The sequence below is a fragment of the Lepidothrix coronata genome, unplaced genomic scaffold (genome assembly GCF_001604755.1).
Source record: "Lepidothrix coronata isolate B3197 unplaced genomic scaffold, Lepidothrix_coronata-1.0 Scaffold35, whole genome shotgun sequence".
Taxonomy (NCBI): Eukaryota; Metazoa; Chordata; class Aves; order Passeriformes; family Pipridae; genus Lepidothrix; species Lepidothrix coronata.
The window spans coordinates 1477912-1491662 of NW_016690215.1; the positions used below are offsets into that span (position 1 = coordinate 1477912).

At 38.1% G+C, this 13751-nt stretch overlaps 1 protein-coding gene across 3 annotated transcripts in view; it reads left to right on the forward strand.

Moving 5' to 3' along the window:
- The window catches only part of TBL1X (transducin beta like 1X-linked), a 198166-nt gene that overhangs the window by 15762 nt on the left and 168653 nt on the right, over positions 1-13751 (forward strand). Inside the window, exon 1 of one of the 3 annotated variants that reach the window (XM_017812275.1) lies at positions 8463-8579. The exons of the other annotated variants lie outside the window; for them this stretch is intronic. The gene's annotated coding sequence lies outside the window, so the exon portion shown is untranslated. Of the gene's footprint in view, positions 1-8462; positions 8580-13751 lie in introns of those variants that run through there. 3 annotated transcript variants of the gene reach the window in all.

A 13751-nucleotide genomic window follows, 5' to 3' on the forward strand; every position in this document is an offset into this window, starting at 1 on the left:
AATTAATTTCGAGCCACAGAAACTATGAAATGAAAATTCAGATATACTTTTGAAATTGTGGTTGTCATCTTTTTTTTGCTAGTAACAAGTCTTTGACAGCCAAAATCAATATAAGAAAATGGCATTGTTGACTTAGCAAAACAGTTGGGTTAATTGTTCAACATTACAGATGCTACTTAATAACTTTCTTTAGAATTATTATTTAGTACTTATTTTTTGATTCACAAAATTTCTTAGAAATCTTAGTTACGAGTCTGGCTGATGCAGTAAAAAGCCCCAGTGAACAGTGTCACAGAGGCATATGCAGCTTGTGATGTAAAGAGGCCAGTTTAGTACTTAATTTGTTTCTTCAACCTCAGCCGATCAGTAACACCTGCATTTTGCTTAGTTGTACCAGCATCTAACTGTATTCAAATAAGGAGAAACCCCACCTTCCCAGAATATGTGAAAGATGGTAAGCTACTGTTTCAAGAGACCTCTCATAAGTAGAGGATAATAACCTAGAGAAAAGGAGCATGAGCTGATCCTTGCAGGAGGAACCCTCACCTAGCTGGCCTCATTGGTCTTTTGCAATTGTTTCAAAAAGGTTTCTCTCACCATTGGTTTCACAGTTTTTGAACCTGATAGTTTCAAAGCCTGTTCTCGGCTAGCCTGCTTCCTGTGAGAAGTGGTGTTGGGTGAGGTGTTCGTGTGTGCCACATCACGCTGGTGAGAAATAAATTGTGTTTTGATCTGCAGGTCTTGCTTTGCATATTAGATTTTATGTTCCCTTTAGAGGGGGGGAACAAGAGAGAGAGAGAAGCAAACAACAGTGTTGATATGGTGCAGTTTTATTGGAGAGAGGCACTCATGCCAGCTTTCCCCTAGGTTTGATCTTTTCCCTGATACTTACTGGTGGTAGGTCTGGTTGAAGCTGGTAGCAGAACAGCTTTAAAAAGGCTATGATCCCTTGGAAGGTAACCATTTACACAGCACCAGTTGTCAGCCTTTAACTAAGCATCGGCTTTTCTGGAAGTGGAAATTGGTTCTGCAAGTGTTATAAATTGCTACAAATTGTTGTGTTGATGAATCCGTAAAAAAAAGCCCTATGAAAGTAAACCAGAAGAGCACAAAACAAAACAAACAAAATACAACCCCCAGCATCCCTCACCAAACCAAAATTAAGCAGATGACAGATTTGTTAACTGAGCACTGGGGGTTGTCTTAGGACATAGGTGCTTACATTTTGAATTGATTCTCAATTGTCAACTTGATGTGTGTGGGAGGTAAAGTGAACTTTTCATGAAAAACATTCTCATAGGAACAATTGCTATTTGTGGTTCTTCTGGTACACTTAGGTGTATGTTTGGGGAGAAGGGAAATAACATATTATTGTTTTCAAGTCTTTTAAATCAAAGAATTGTCTCACTTTTCTTAAGCAATGCAATTTTTAGATCATATCCATTTTTTTTGGCTGCTAGAAAGATATGCTTTATTTTCCAGTAAATAATTTTTTCTTATTTTAAAAAACTGTAATTTTGTCATTATAATTGTAAGCAATTTAATTAAAATGCTGATAATAAAAAGAGTATTTATATAAAGGAGCTGATTACGCCTGGTGATATAAGATCAAAATTAGGCCAAAATTTTGATGTTGTCTATCAGGCTCCCTGATGTAGACATGTATGCCATTATTCCAGTTGTTTCTGTAATAGTTTGCAGACCATTTTAGCTGTTTTATGATTGCCAGTACTGTACAGGTTGACACTGATTTAAAAAGGAGCTGTGTTTAGAACTAATCTTTTTGCTAGTTACAAATATGTCTTCTTCCTCCTTGAACTTACTTCAGTGTAAAAGTTAACTTAATAAAGCCATTTCTCCCTTAACATTAAAACCAAAGTGCTGTTAGCTGCATTTTGATGAATCGAAGTGTTCAAGGCCAGGTTGGATGGGGCTCTGAGCAACCTTGTTTAGTGGAAGGTGTCCCTGCCCATGGCAGGGAGGTTGGAACTAGATGATCTTTAAGGTGTCTTCCAACCCAAACCATTCTATGGTTCTATGAATATGTCTGAGTTTTAAAGAGTGTGACTAAAAAAAACCCCAAAAGCAAGATGTCTTACAAATGTAAGTATTTATATACTTAATATTTCTGTGAAAAATGTGTCTTTATTGTAGGCTAGAAATTTCCTTCATATAGGATGTGGCTGTAGGTATTCAATATTTATGTCTGTGCTTAGTTGTATACACAATAGTTTCACAGGAGTAAACAGCAGCACTTGTGTGGGGAAAGCTTAATGTGTGTTGTTTAGGACTTGACCCTAATTACTAGTTTATAATTTCTAAGAATTTCCTGTCTGGACTAGAAATGTTTTAAAATCCATCTTTCTTCTACTTTGTAGATTTTAAAAACAGTACCCAGTAACTAAGAGCTTTCAATGGGTGGGCAGTGAACACCTACTTGCTAGGCCTTCTGATTCATCTTTGTGTACCTCCAGCTCCCTCTCAGCAAAGACTGGGCAGAGGAATATTTGACTGCTGCCCTCAGTGCTCTTAAGGAAGAACAAGTCTGTGAGGCTTCTATGTAAATAACACAGCATTTAGTAATGAGAAAGTTAGCAACTCTGATAATTGCTCGAGGCATACCTATGTAGAATTGTGCTTTGAAAATTTCTTTCAAGTTATCTCCATATCTCCTATCTGAATTTTATATCCACCAGCAATGCAGACTCATTCTGCAACTAAAAGCAAGAAGTGTATATTTCAAACATTGTCTAGTCATGGTTAGTTTCCTCCTGTTACAATCCTTAGAGAAGTTAATGCTCCCTTCTGAGATGAAGGAGGCCTGTCACCAAAGGAATTGAATAAATTATAGTGGTATTCAAAGGGTAGAATGAAAAGATAGGTGTGGGAATCGCAGCTGAAGGTTTAGTCAGATGAAGGAAACAGTTGTAAATATGCAGTCTGGTTCATAATGTAGGTTAAAGGGAACTCATAGAGTTCCCAGACAGTGTATAGGCAGAGTTTGAGTGGTTTATAAATATTTGGGATGCTTTTCTCCTCTTGTATTAAACACACTATTTTTCAAAGACTTTCTGTCTAAGGTAGGCACTAGGCTTCGTTTACCCAGCCATTTTGAGAAGCAACGTGGATGTTTTTCGTAAAATGCATGGTTCACCATATTTTCCAGAGCTGTGGGGCTGTGCATGCCGTGTGTCCCCAGTGCCAGAGGCTGCTGGGCATTGCAGACATTGCCATGGCCAGCTCCTCGTGTGTGTTGCTGCACACAAGTCTCACCTGCTCAGGGTAAAGCATCTTCTGGGACAGTGTGACACATTTGAGGGAGCCGCCGTTGCTCTCCCAGGAGAACATGCATCTGTCAGATGTTATGGGAAGCCAGGGAGGGGGAGGAGGTTAGCAGCAACAGTATGAAGCAGTAAGGCCAAATTTGCCTGGCACAGCCATATGGCTGTTAAAGTATTGCTGTCGGATTGCTTTTTGGTAGTGGGCGAAGAGGGCTGGGGTGCTCCCTGCAGGAGGGTAGGGTTGGAGGAGGCAGGAATTGGGGAAGAGGGATGCATGACAGCTTTTCCTGGGTGGTAGGGGCTGCAGGACATGCCCTCCTCCTCCTCCTCCATCTACTCCTCCTCCTCTTCCTCTTCTGCACACTGGCAGGGGCTGTCTATCGGCTGTGGCTATTGTTTGATGCAATTAGATTTTATTGACTAAGACAACCTTAATAGGTTTCATTTATGTACCTTGGTTTTATTGCACTTTAGCCCTCTAAATACCCATGAGGCTCCTAAAATAACAAAGATACTATTAATTAGAAGCTAAAGGGAGCATAAGCTTTAAAACAATCATACTTTGCTCATCCTTTATTACGTGTACATATTTAAAATATACTTTCAGTCTTTGAGTCAAAAATAATTTTAAAAAAATCATTTTCAAATCCATAAAAGCAAGCATAAGAATTACAGTTGATTTAACCTGTGACACTGTTGTACCCCACTTGTTTGAAATTGAGAAGGTCTCACACTAATGGTATCTCTTAAAATGGGGGAAAAGCGAGAGAAGAAACAGCAATAGCTAAATAAGAGACTTTAGAGCTAAAAGCCTAATTTGTAATAGAGTATTTCATTGCCACTTGTGCAATCAGCAACAAAATAAAGACAGTACATTGGACTGGAAGCTGAAGTCTTCTACTGTGAAATGGAAATTTATCTGGTATATTGTACTTTTAAAAATATATCGTTTGTTTTTCTGCTAATGAGTGCATGCCAGATTATTGTTTACTAGTGATCATTCTAGTCCAAATCAGAATTGAAGTTGGCAGAACATAAAGGAAATTTCAAGACAGCTAAATATCATCATCCGGAGTTTCATTTACTGTATATTTTTGTAATTTCAAAGTTAAGATAGATCGAGGAACAGGCATATTAGTCACCAGCACAGTTTGGTTCAAATAACTAATATTTTTATGGATTCATCCTATTTAAGAATAGATTAAAATCTCAGTATTACTGCCTTTTAAAATCCAGTTGTCTATTAAAAATAGAGCTGTTCAGAGTGGAATACGAGCATGGACTTTTGTGTAACTAGGAAGTGCATGTAAAGCACTATGCTTTTCCCTTGTGAAGTGGCTGGACTGGCTGCGGTGCTGTGCAGTGTTATGTTCCGTAGGTGTTTTGCTCTGCTGACAAGTGTAACCATTTCAGTGCACTGCCTGAATGTAAGAGTATGAAAAGGTTGAGAAGAAAAGGAAACCAAAATAATCAGTTTGTATACCATGGACACATTGACAGCTATAGCTAGAGTGAGTTCTGTCTGATTTAAGCACTTGCCAGCAGAAGCCAGAGTTTGTATGGTGAAAACTAAATGGCAGGTCAGTCCAGAAGCTTTCCTTGGGTAGCACGAATGAGCTTGGGGATTTTGAGTTGGTGAGCGTCATATGTCTAAACATTATTGAGGTTTTCCTAAGAAACAAAATCTATAGTTTGCATTCATAAAATCATAGAATATCTCAAGTTGGAAGGAGCCCATAAAGATCATCAAGTCTAACTCCCTGCTCCTCACAGGACTACCTAAAACTAAACCGTAGGACTAAGGGCAGTGTCCACATGCCTCCTCTGCCAGGCTTAGTGCTGTGACCATTTCCTTTGGGGAGCCTGTTCCAGTGCCCAACCATGCTCTGGGTGAAGAACCTTATCCTGTTGTGCAATTTGGCATTGTCTGTCTGTCCATCCCTCCCAGAATAGAACACCCGGCTGTGTTAAACAACAACAGCCACATATGGCAGTGTTAATGTGCTCAAAGATAGGGGATTCCTACAGGTGTTGCAAGGATTAGTGGCTATGGGGGTGAAGGAGACAAAAGTCATGCCAGACCCTCACAAAATGGGAAGAGCGTAACTTCCTTCATTCCATGGGGCAGCAACCAGCTTCCCAGTCAGGTATGGAAACACTGACCGGCTGGGCGGGACGTGCTGTAATCATCTGCGTAACAGCAGAAGTTTGTGAGGCTCTTCAGAAGACATGGAGTATGAAAGTGTCAAAACCCAGATTCCTTTAGTTCTGCTGCTTATAGAACAACATATTTATTCATTATGTGGGCTGCAGTCTGGTATGAACTTAATTCAAATGCCTATTTGCAGAAGGGGCATGAACTCACTCTTTTTAAAATATGCTTTTGAGTGTAATTATGAAATGCAGATAAAGTTATAAATCCATCAGCGAACTGACTATTTTAAACCCAACTAGTCATGTTTCCAGAGATTAGATTTTTACAAATGTGATATTTTTAGATGGTTGAAAATGAGCATGTACCACATGCCGGAGGTATTGAGCAGCTTTGTAAGCTGTAAGTTTAAAGCCTTCTGTTTACAATATGATGTTTTGAAATCTATTTATCAAGTGGGTTTATTGTTACAGAAGCTTAGCATAGTTCTGAATGTCTACAGAATTGCAGAATCATTGTAGAAATTTATTGTTTCTCAAGCAACAAGAGAATTTATGCTGATAATTAAGACTTCTTATGTAGTTAACTTCTGTAACTCTTGCATGAGGACTTTCTGCTACTAAGCTATGTACAAAAGCATGTATAAATTCTTTGAGGTATTGGGGTGTGATGTGCAATACATAAAAGACTGCTTTATTTTTAGACCGCATTTTCATGCTAGCTTGCAATAGGAATATGGATTTTCTTTACATTTTAATTTTGATTATTTTCGATTATGGCCCAGCTGGCATTTCAAAATACAGTTTATATATAACAGAATGCCTACCTATTATCAATAGGTACATTTTTTTGAAATTAGTTGTGGTATGGTTCTCATCCAGGTTGGTCCTAAGAGGGAAAGCTGCATCCAGTAGCACATCAAAGAGCACCACCAGCTGCTCAAAGAGGTGATTATCCTGCTGTATTCAGTCTTGGTGTAGCCTCACCTTGAGCACTGTATGCAAGGTCCTTGAATGTGTCCAGAGGAGGAAAACAAATGTGGTGAAAAGGGCTAGAAAGCATGTCCTGTGAGGAGCAACTGAGGACTTTGGGCTTGTCTGCTCCTTGGAGAGAAGGAGGCTGAGGGGTGACCTCATTCCTCTACACCTTCCTGAGGAGAGGAAGTGGAGAGGGCAGTGCTGATCTCTTCTCTTGGGAATTCAGTGGGAGGACACATGGGAATGTCTCAGAGCTGCACCAGGGAAGATTTATACTGGACATCAGGAAACATTTCTTTACCAAGAGGGTGGTCAAACACTGGAACAGGCTTCCTAGAGTGGTGGCTGACACTCTAAGCCTGACAGTGTTAGAGAGGCATTCGAACAGGGCCCTTACAGTATGCTTTAACTTTTGGTCGGCCCTATATTGGTGAGGTAGTTGGACTAGTCAGTTGTAGGTCCCTTCTGACTGAAATTATCCTATCTATCTTTATCCTATCCTATCCTATCTCCTATCCTATATCCTATCCTATCCTATCCTATATCCTATCCTATCCTATCCTATATCCTATCCTATTCTATATCCTATCCTATCCTATATCCTATCCTATCCTATATCCTATTCTATATCCTATCCTATCCTATATCCTATCCTATCCTATATCCTATTCTATATCCTATCCTATCCTATATCCTATCCTATCCTATATCCTATCCTATCCTATCCTATCCTATCCTGTTCTTTAGCTATGGAACTCCTGTTATTTTTGTTACTAGACCTGTAGAGCATAGTATCTCGCAGATCAGGCTAAACATATATCCTGTAACAATGCAAACCAGAAGAAAATAAAAAAGTACCTAGGTGTTCCTTTACATGGGACTTGATAGAAAGCCTGCTTTGAGTGCGGTTTCAGGCATTTTGGAACATCCACTCTCGACAGTCAAGTCAGAGTTTGTTACGATCTGTTCTCGATATTGTTTTCCAGGCATAAAGAAGCTTATTCTCCAGTGGTGATTACAGTGTGAAAAAACTGTGGTAACCTAGTACCACCTGTGTAGGTGGAGCTATTGTGCTAGAGGTGCTGTCATTTTTGATTTTTTTTTTTTTATTCAGTTGTAACCTGTTTAAAGCTTAGTCCATTTACCTATCCCCTTGCGGTAAGTCAGCAAGTATCAAGTTGTTTGAACCACATTGCCTTAGATTATAAAACACTTCTGTAGTAATGAGTTGCTTATTCTTAGCAGTGGTTACAGAAAATCTAATAGACATGAATATGACTTTATGGAAAACAGGGAGAAAGGACTTGTGAAATGACTTTAGAGTGTACAGCTGAGCCACTGTTTTTGTTCCATTTCAGGTATACTAAGCATTCTGAAAGCATGCAGAATTTCTATCAAAAAAATTTGCCAAGCTTTTATTCTGGAGGCAAGAGATTATATTGGTAACTGGAAGAGTGCTCAAGAGAAAAATTAGTTGTTCAGGATTAAGCTCACTGTCTATGATGATCATCTTTCCTGGACTGACATGTCCACAGTGTGACCAGTACTTGCTTTTGTTTTCTCACTGTGCTCAGATTTATTTACATGTATTTAGAATGAAATCCCATAAAATTGAAAAAGTATTTACACTACTTTGCACCCACAGCAAGTCATTTCCTCTTGCTGGGAATAGCTGTAAAGAAGTGGTGCTTTAAGGGAGGGACTGCACTGTGTGGTTGGATGGGCTGAGATATATGGATGGAGTGGTTAAAACTTGAAAACCTCCCTTCACCTATTTTTGCTCTATCCATTCTACTGAGAAATTATTAACAGGTGCTGAAGGCATGACTGCTGCATGGCCCTGAACTCTCAATGCATAAAGAAAAGATCAAACATACCCTTTTTTAAAAAAAAAAAAAAATGAAAGGAAACCACAGGAGTTGGAATTTGTTGTGAGTGAGGACTAATCTGACAATACTTACTAGATTTTAAGTGAAAGTGAAATATAACTGTTAACGGTCACATCAACGGTTGTTTTTCAGTCTGTTTTTCACGTCCTACCACAGAGAGGACACTAGTAGACTGAGGAGGGGTTAAGAAACTATTTTAATCAAATGTTAAACACTGTTGAGGGAGGTATGGCTGGGAGTGCCGTGCTGAGGAAGAGATAAAGACACTCTTCTAAAATAAGTAAGATGATTTTGCCCTCCTTTTTATTTTTGTATCAGTGCTCATCCCATCCTCCACATCATGTTTGTTAGGCTGAAGATTTTGAAAAGATAACATTTGCTTTCTCTCCATATCAAGATCTCAATCCCATTTGTGTTGACATTTTAGCCTTATGAGCGGGAATGCATTATGTAAAGTTTCCATTAGCCTGCAAAATATTAAATTAAGTGTTGAAAACATGAGTTGTTTGTGGTGAGTGAAGCAGAGCAAGCCACGGAGATGATTTGTACTCATCAAAATTAGATAAAGTTGTTGGTTGTTCTTTTTTTTCTAAAGTTAGACAGAGAATGTAGCTACCACTCACTTTCTTTCCATTCTCTTTACCTTTGTTCGGAAAAATCAAATACATTGAACAAAGGCCAAGTTCTTAATAACACAAGTGAAAGCATAACTATAATTTGTAGTTGGAAATACTGTGAGTAGCATATGTGGCTGTATGTTCCTTTGGCAAGATGTTATTCACATTCTCCTTGAACATATAATTACGTATCATTGCTTAATAAGGAGAGAACTTCTTTGTCAAACATTTCTCTGTAGCATTAAGCTTTCAAACTGCATGTTGTAATAGAATGCTTTGGAAAATATCAAAAGGTTCAACTGCATTTTTTTTTCTGATGGGAGATAACATAGCTGCAGCATTAATAGGTAAAAGTGTAATATGCAGTAGTGTATTTGTGCATAAGTAGTACAGGATATAAATGAAATCTGTCTTGACATGCATTTATGGTAACATTCTTGCAGCTTGTTTACAAAATGAAAGAATATCTGTCTTTGGTAGAAAATTCTATGTTTAAAGCAGTGTCCCACTATCCTTTGAAGTGTTAAATGCTCCTGGGTTTCATTTTTTTTGGCACAAGGATAGTGGATGTTGAAGAAGCCAACAACATTAGCTTGCACAGGAGCATTCCTGTCTTATTTTTGTTTCTAGGTCTGTTTCCTGTGTTGGGGGAAGGGGAATGAGAGCACAGCTGCTCCCTAAGTTCAAGATGAAGCTGCTTCTTTAGTGTGTTTTAAGCCTTGGTCACAGTTTCTTACTGGAAGCCTTTAAATGAGCTTTAGTCAGATATTCAATTGCGCTTTTATAGGCATGAAATCTCCCTCCTTCCCCCTTCTCTTCCCTGACTCTCTATTCTAGTCCGCAGCAACAAAACCCTAATGAAACAGAACTCCTGATTATCTGCAACATAAATATCCCAGAGGACCCTCAGAAGCAGAGCATTTTGATGTACATGTTTCTGAGTTCAGCATCAGCTGGACAGAGCAATGGATCAATATTTGATCTGAGATTTACTTGTTTTCCTCACTTTTAAACTGTTGATGCAAGCCAGCACAAAAGATTGGCAACTTTGGGTACCAAATCTGATACATTTGAACCTTTATTTCTCAGAGAAGCTGAAACATCACAGAGAAGGGGAGGTGAATTTTCTGCCTGGTTATTTATGGTACCTCCAGTTATTCAGACAGAAAAAATAACAGCCTATTCTCTTATTTCCTTATAGATATTTTAAACAAAGTCTTCTATCTGAATTTTGCCATTCATGTTCCTTGAGCAGAAACACTTCTAGTTTTTCATAGTTGTACAAACAAATTAAAGCACCTCTTTCTTCTGTTTGTCCAGTTCACATTTTATTGGCCTGTGTTCCAATCAGATATGTATAAAAGAAATAAAACAAGCCTGCATTGGGAAGAATGTCAGTGTTGCAGTTATTCTCTTTCATGCAGTGGTAGGACTTTATATTGAGGTACCTTTGCTTACATAGACTAAAATGTTTCGGTGGGAAGGAAAACCATGTATTGTTGGTTGTATTTTATTTTCCTGCGAGAGAACAGTTTGATGGTTGGATAGGAAGGGTGCATTTTGTTTAAAATGCAGAATAATGTGGGAAAAAAAAGTTGTTGCCTCCCAGAGGCATACAGTCTGGGGCAGCAGATACATAGATGGAAGTCCAGTTTTCAGCATGGCTGTTTCAAAGTCTGAAGATAGTTTAATCCAAACAGAGCTGACAAAGGAGTTAATGTTGGGCACTCACTGTTGATTTACAAGTCTTGGCATACCATGAAGGCACTAGAAACCTGGCTGAGCACCAGCGCTGTAGACTAGATAACCAAGGTAGTTATAAGCCTGGATTCCTATCCAGCTAAAATGATGGAATAACTCATGTAGGGCATGGTAAATAAAGGTCAGAGGAGAATCAGAGGATGTTGCTAATGCTTGTCAGCATGAGTTTGTTAAAGGTAGGCCTTGTAAGACTGCTACCCTTGCGATGTTTTTCAGCTGCTTATACAGTGGGCTGTTGACGAAATAGTGTGAAAATACACATTTAGACTTGTGTAAGGTTACTCCCTTGGTGCTATTTGGCATTTTTGTGAAGAATCAAGAATGACGCACAGTGAGAAGGACGCGCAGTAGCTGAATCAGACCTAAAGGAGGGTTAATACACTTACATTTGAGGTCCTTGTGTGTCTGTGTGTACCAGTGGGTTGCCAGTCCTCCACACTTGAACATTTTCTTTTTTATCTCTACTCATGTAAAAATAATCACTTTAAAAGTTTATAGAGTATTCAAAGATTGAGAAAATAATGAATAGAGCAAATTGCTGAGTGATTATGCTTGTAAAACTGGGAAAAAGAAGATTGTTGCTTTAACGTAGCAAATGTAGCATTCTGCAGAAAGGGACTAAGACATGGGCGTTCTTTTAGAGCAATAGGCTCCATCCCGTGTAAAACATCTATGGCTGACAGGCTGACATGGTCTCTGGGTACATAAGCTAGAAAGTGTGGGAATGGGAAGGGAGATGATACTAGCACTGAGAGGTTTATGGCTGGGTTGTTTTCTCTGGTTCTAATGTCCACAACTAAAGAAGAAAATAGCCGAAGGTTCAAAGAAGAGTTGCAGGATTAAAGGGTGGAAACATGCCTTAAGTAGAAAGGTTCTTTGAGTTTAAGATATTGAAGTTAACAGAAAGCTAAAATGTATTCTCTTTGAGCCTTCGTAATGTATAAATCCCTGAACTTTGGTGCTTAATTCTAACTGGGAGAATGATGGAGCCCCTCTATTCTGATCCCAGTTCTGTCATGTCTTGACAATTTTAAAAACTTCACGAATTTTATATAAAATAATGGCTTAAGAGTTTTCAGTGAAGTAGTTAAATATAATCACCTGATTTTATAGATGGAGAAAGTGGAATAAAGTCACATGCTTTAGTTCTGCTTCTGGATTTTTTGTGGAGTACATTTACAGAAATCTCAAGGTAGGGCTATTTTCTAATTGTGTTGTCCATTGAAGTGGTTCTGCGAACTTTCCAAATTCATTATAATGAAATCGTTTTAGAAGAGAATTTATATTTGTTATATGGGCTATGATCTTGAGGAATTGTATTAGTAACTACAATCCTAAAACTGAAATTCAGTGGAAACTAAGATGGAATGTTAATGGTTTGGTAATTGTCTAATAACTGCAAAAAGTGAACAGTAACATAATGAAAAATATATTAAATACTTTATTTAATTATCCAGTGACACACATGCATATTGGCGTATGGGCTACTCGAAAAATCAGATGTGAGACTGGTGTGAACTGTAGCATGTTATAGAGAAAGACCGTGAAGTCAAGAAATGTGTGATAGAGGGAAATGTTGGAAATATACTTTTAAAAATGCATCAACTTATTTATCAGGGAATCATACCCTATGCATATATGTATATATATGTATGTGTGTATATATATATGTGTGGATATTTATATATCCTATTTCTGTGGAAATTAAAATGTTATTTTTTCTGTATTAAGTGCCATATGCTGGTGCTGGAGAAAAGTTTTAGTGCCATTTCTTACCATAAAAGTGTATACTAAAGAAGTAATACAGCTTCTAAATTATTATTGCACGTTTTGCATAAATGTTCATTATGCACTGTCTTTTCCTATATTAGTAGCAGGAGGCAAATAGTGACCTGAATAATGAATGATGTACACAATATAGTGTTTTCAAGCAAAGCGCTTATGGTTATGCAGAGCAGGAAAAACATAAATGCAATATAAAAATGTGGAGGACATAAAAAAAGACTGAAAACAAAGGAACAAGGCATGGAAATAGGATCTAAAAGTTCACATTTAAGCAGTTTTCATATTAATACATAAATATATATATTTTACTAAACAGAGTTTGACTAATTGTTCTCAATTTGAATTTTCTCAGGGATAGCTGCATACTTGCTATCCTATGTCAAATTAATTTTTTCTCAGGTATAAACTTGTCAGCAGATGTTCCAAGGTTCTAGTCTGCTTCCACCCTCCTGATATGATGGGGTGTGGTGCTTCAGAACTTGGCTACTCTATACCTGGGAAGAGTGATTCAACTTTAATTAGGTCAGTCTTTTAATGTCAAAACCCTCAAGCCTTCCACTGTCCCAGCAGATGCATGGCAAAAAATTAAACCCACAAATCTCAGTGCTCCATGTGTATACATGAAGTCTTGGAACTTCAGTGCTGTGAGCTGTAAACCCAGAGTTGTTTATGCTACCAACAAACAAATAACACCAGGTCCTGCCTTCAGCCTTTTCTGAACTCTTAACAACCGAGCAGAAGTGTTCCGAAGTGAATTACAAATGTAGCAGTCTTGCAAATTATAAGAATATTGAGATCACGTGTTTATAAAAAGTGTTCGGCAGATGATCTGGGTCAGTGCTGAAGGGTTCAGCCCTGCAACCTGACACAGAAGTTGTGGCTGATTAAACTGGAACTAACTTTGCTACTGTGTCAGAATTGTGTCATTGCTCAGAGCCTTCATTCCGGGGGAAACAAGGCCTCCTTTTTCTTCTCTAGCCATTGTTGCTTTAAAAAACAAATCCAAAATATTAACTGTACAGTAATGTTGTTGTCTGATGTGATCAACAGGGAGAATTTTCCTAAAATGTGTATTCGTGTATAGATGGTGGATGATGGTGTTTGTTCTTGAGGACTTGACTTTTCTCTAAATATTGTGTACTTGTCACAACAGTCAGTGTTCATTAGTGTTACAGGTGATAGAGGTGGAATGTATAAATATATTTGTGGCTGTGTGTTCTGAAGTCTGTTCTAAAGTGACATATTCAGTTGTGTAATACTGTTCTTTCCTCAGAAGTATTTTTTTACGT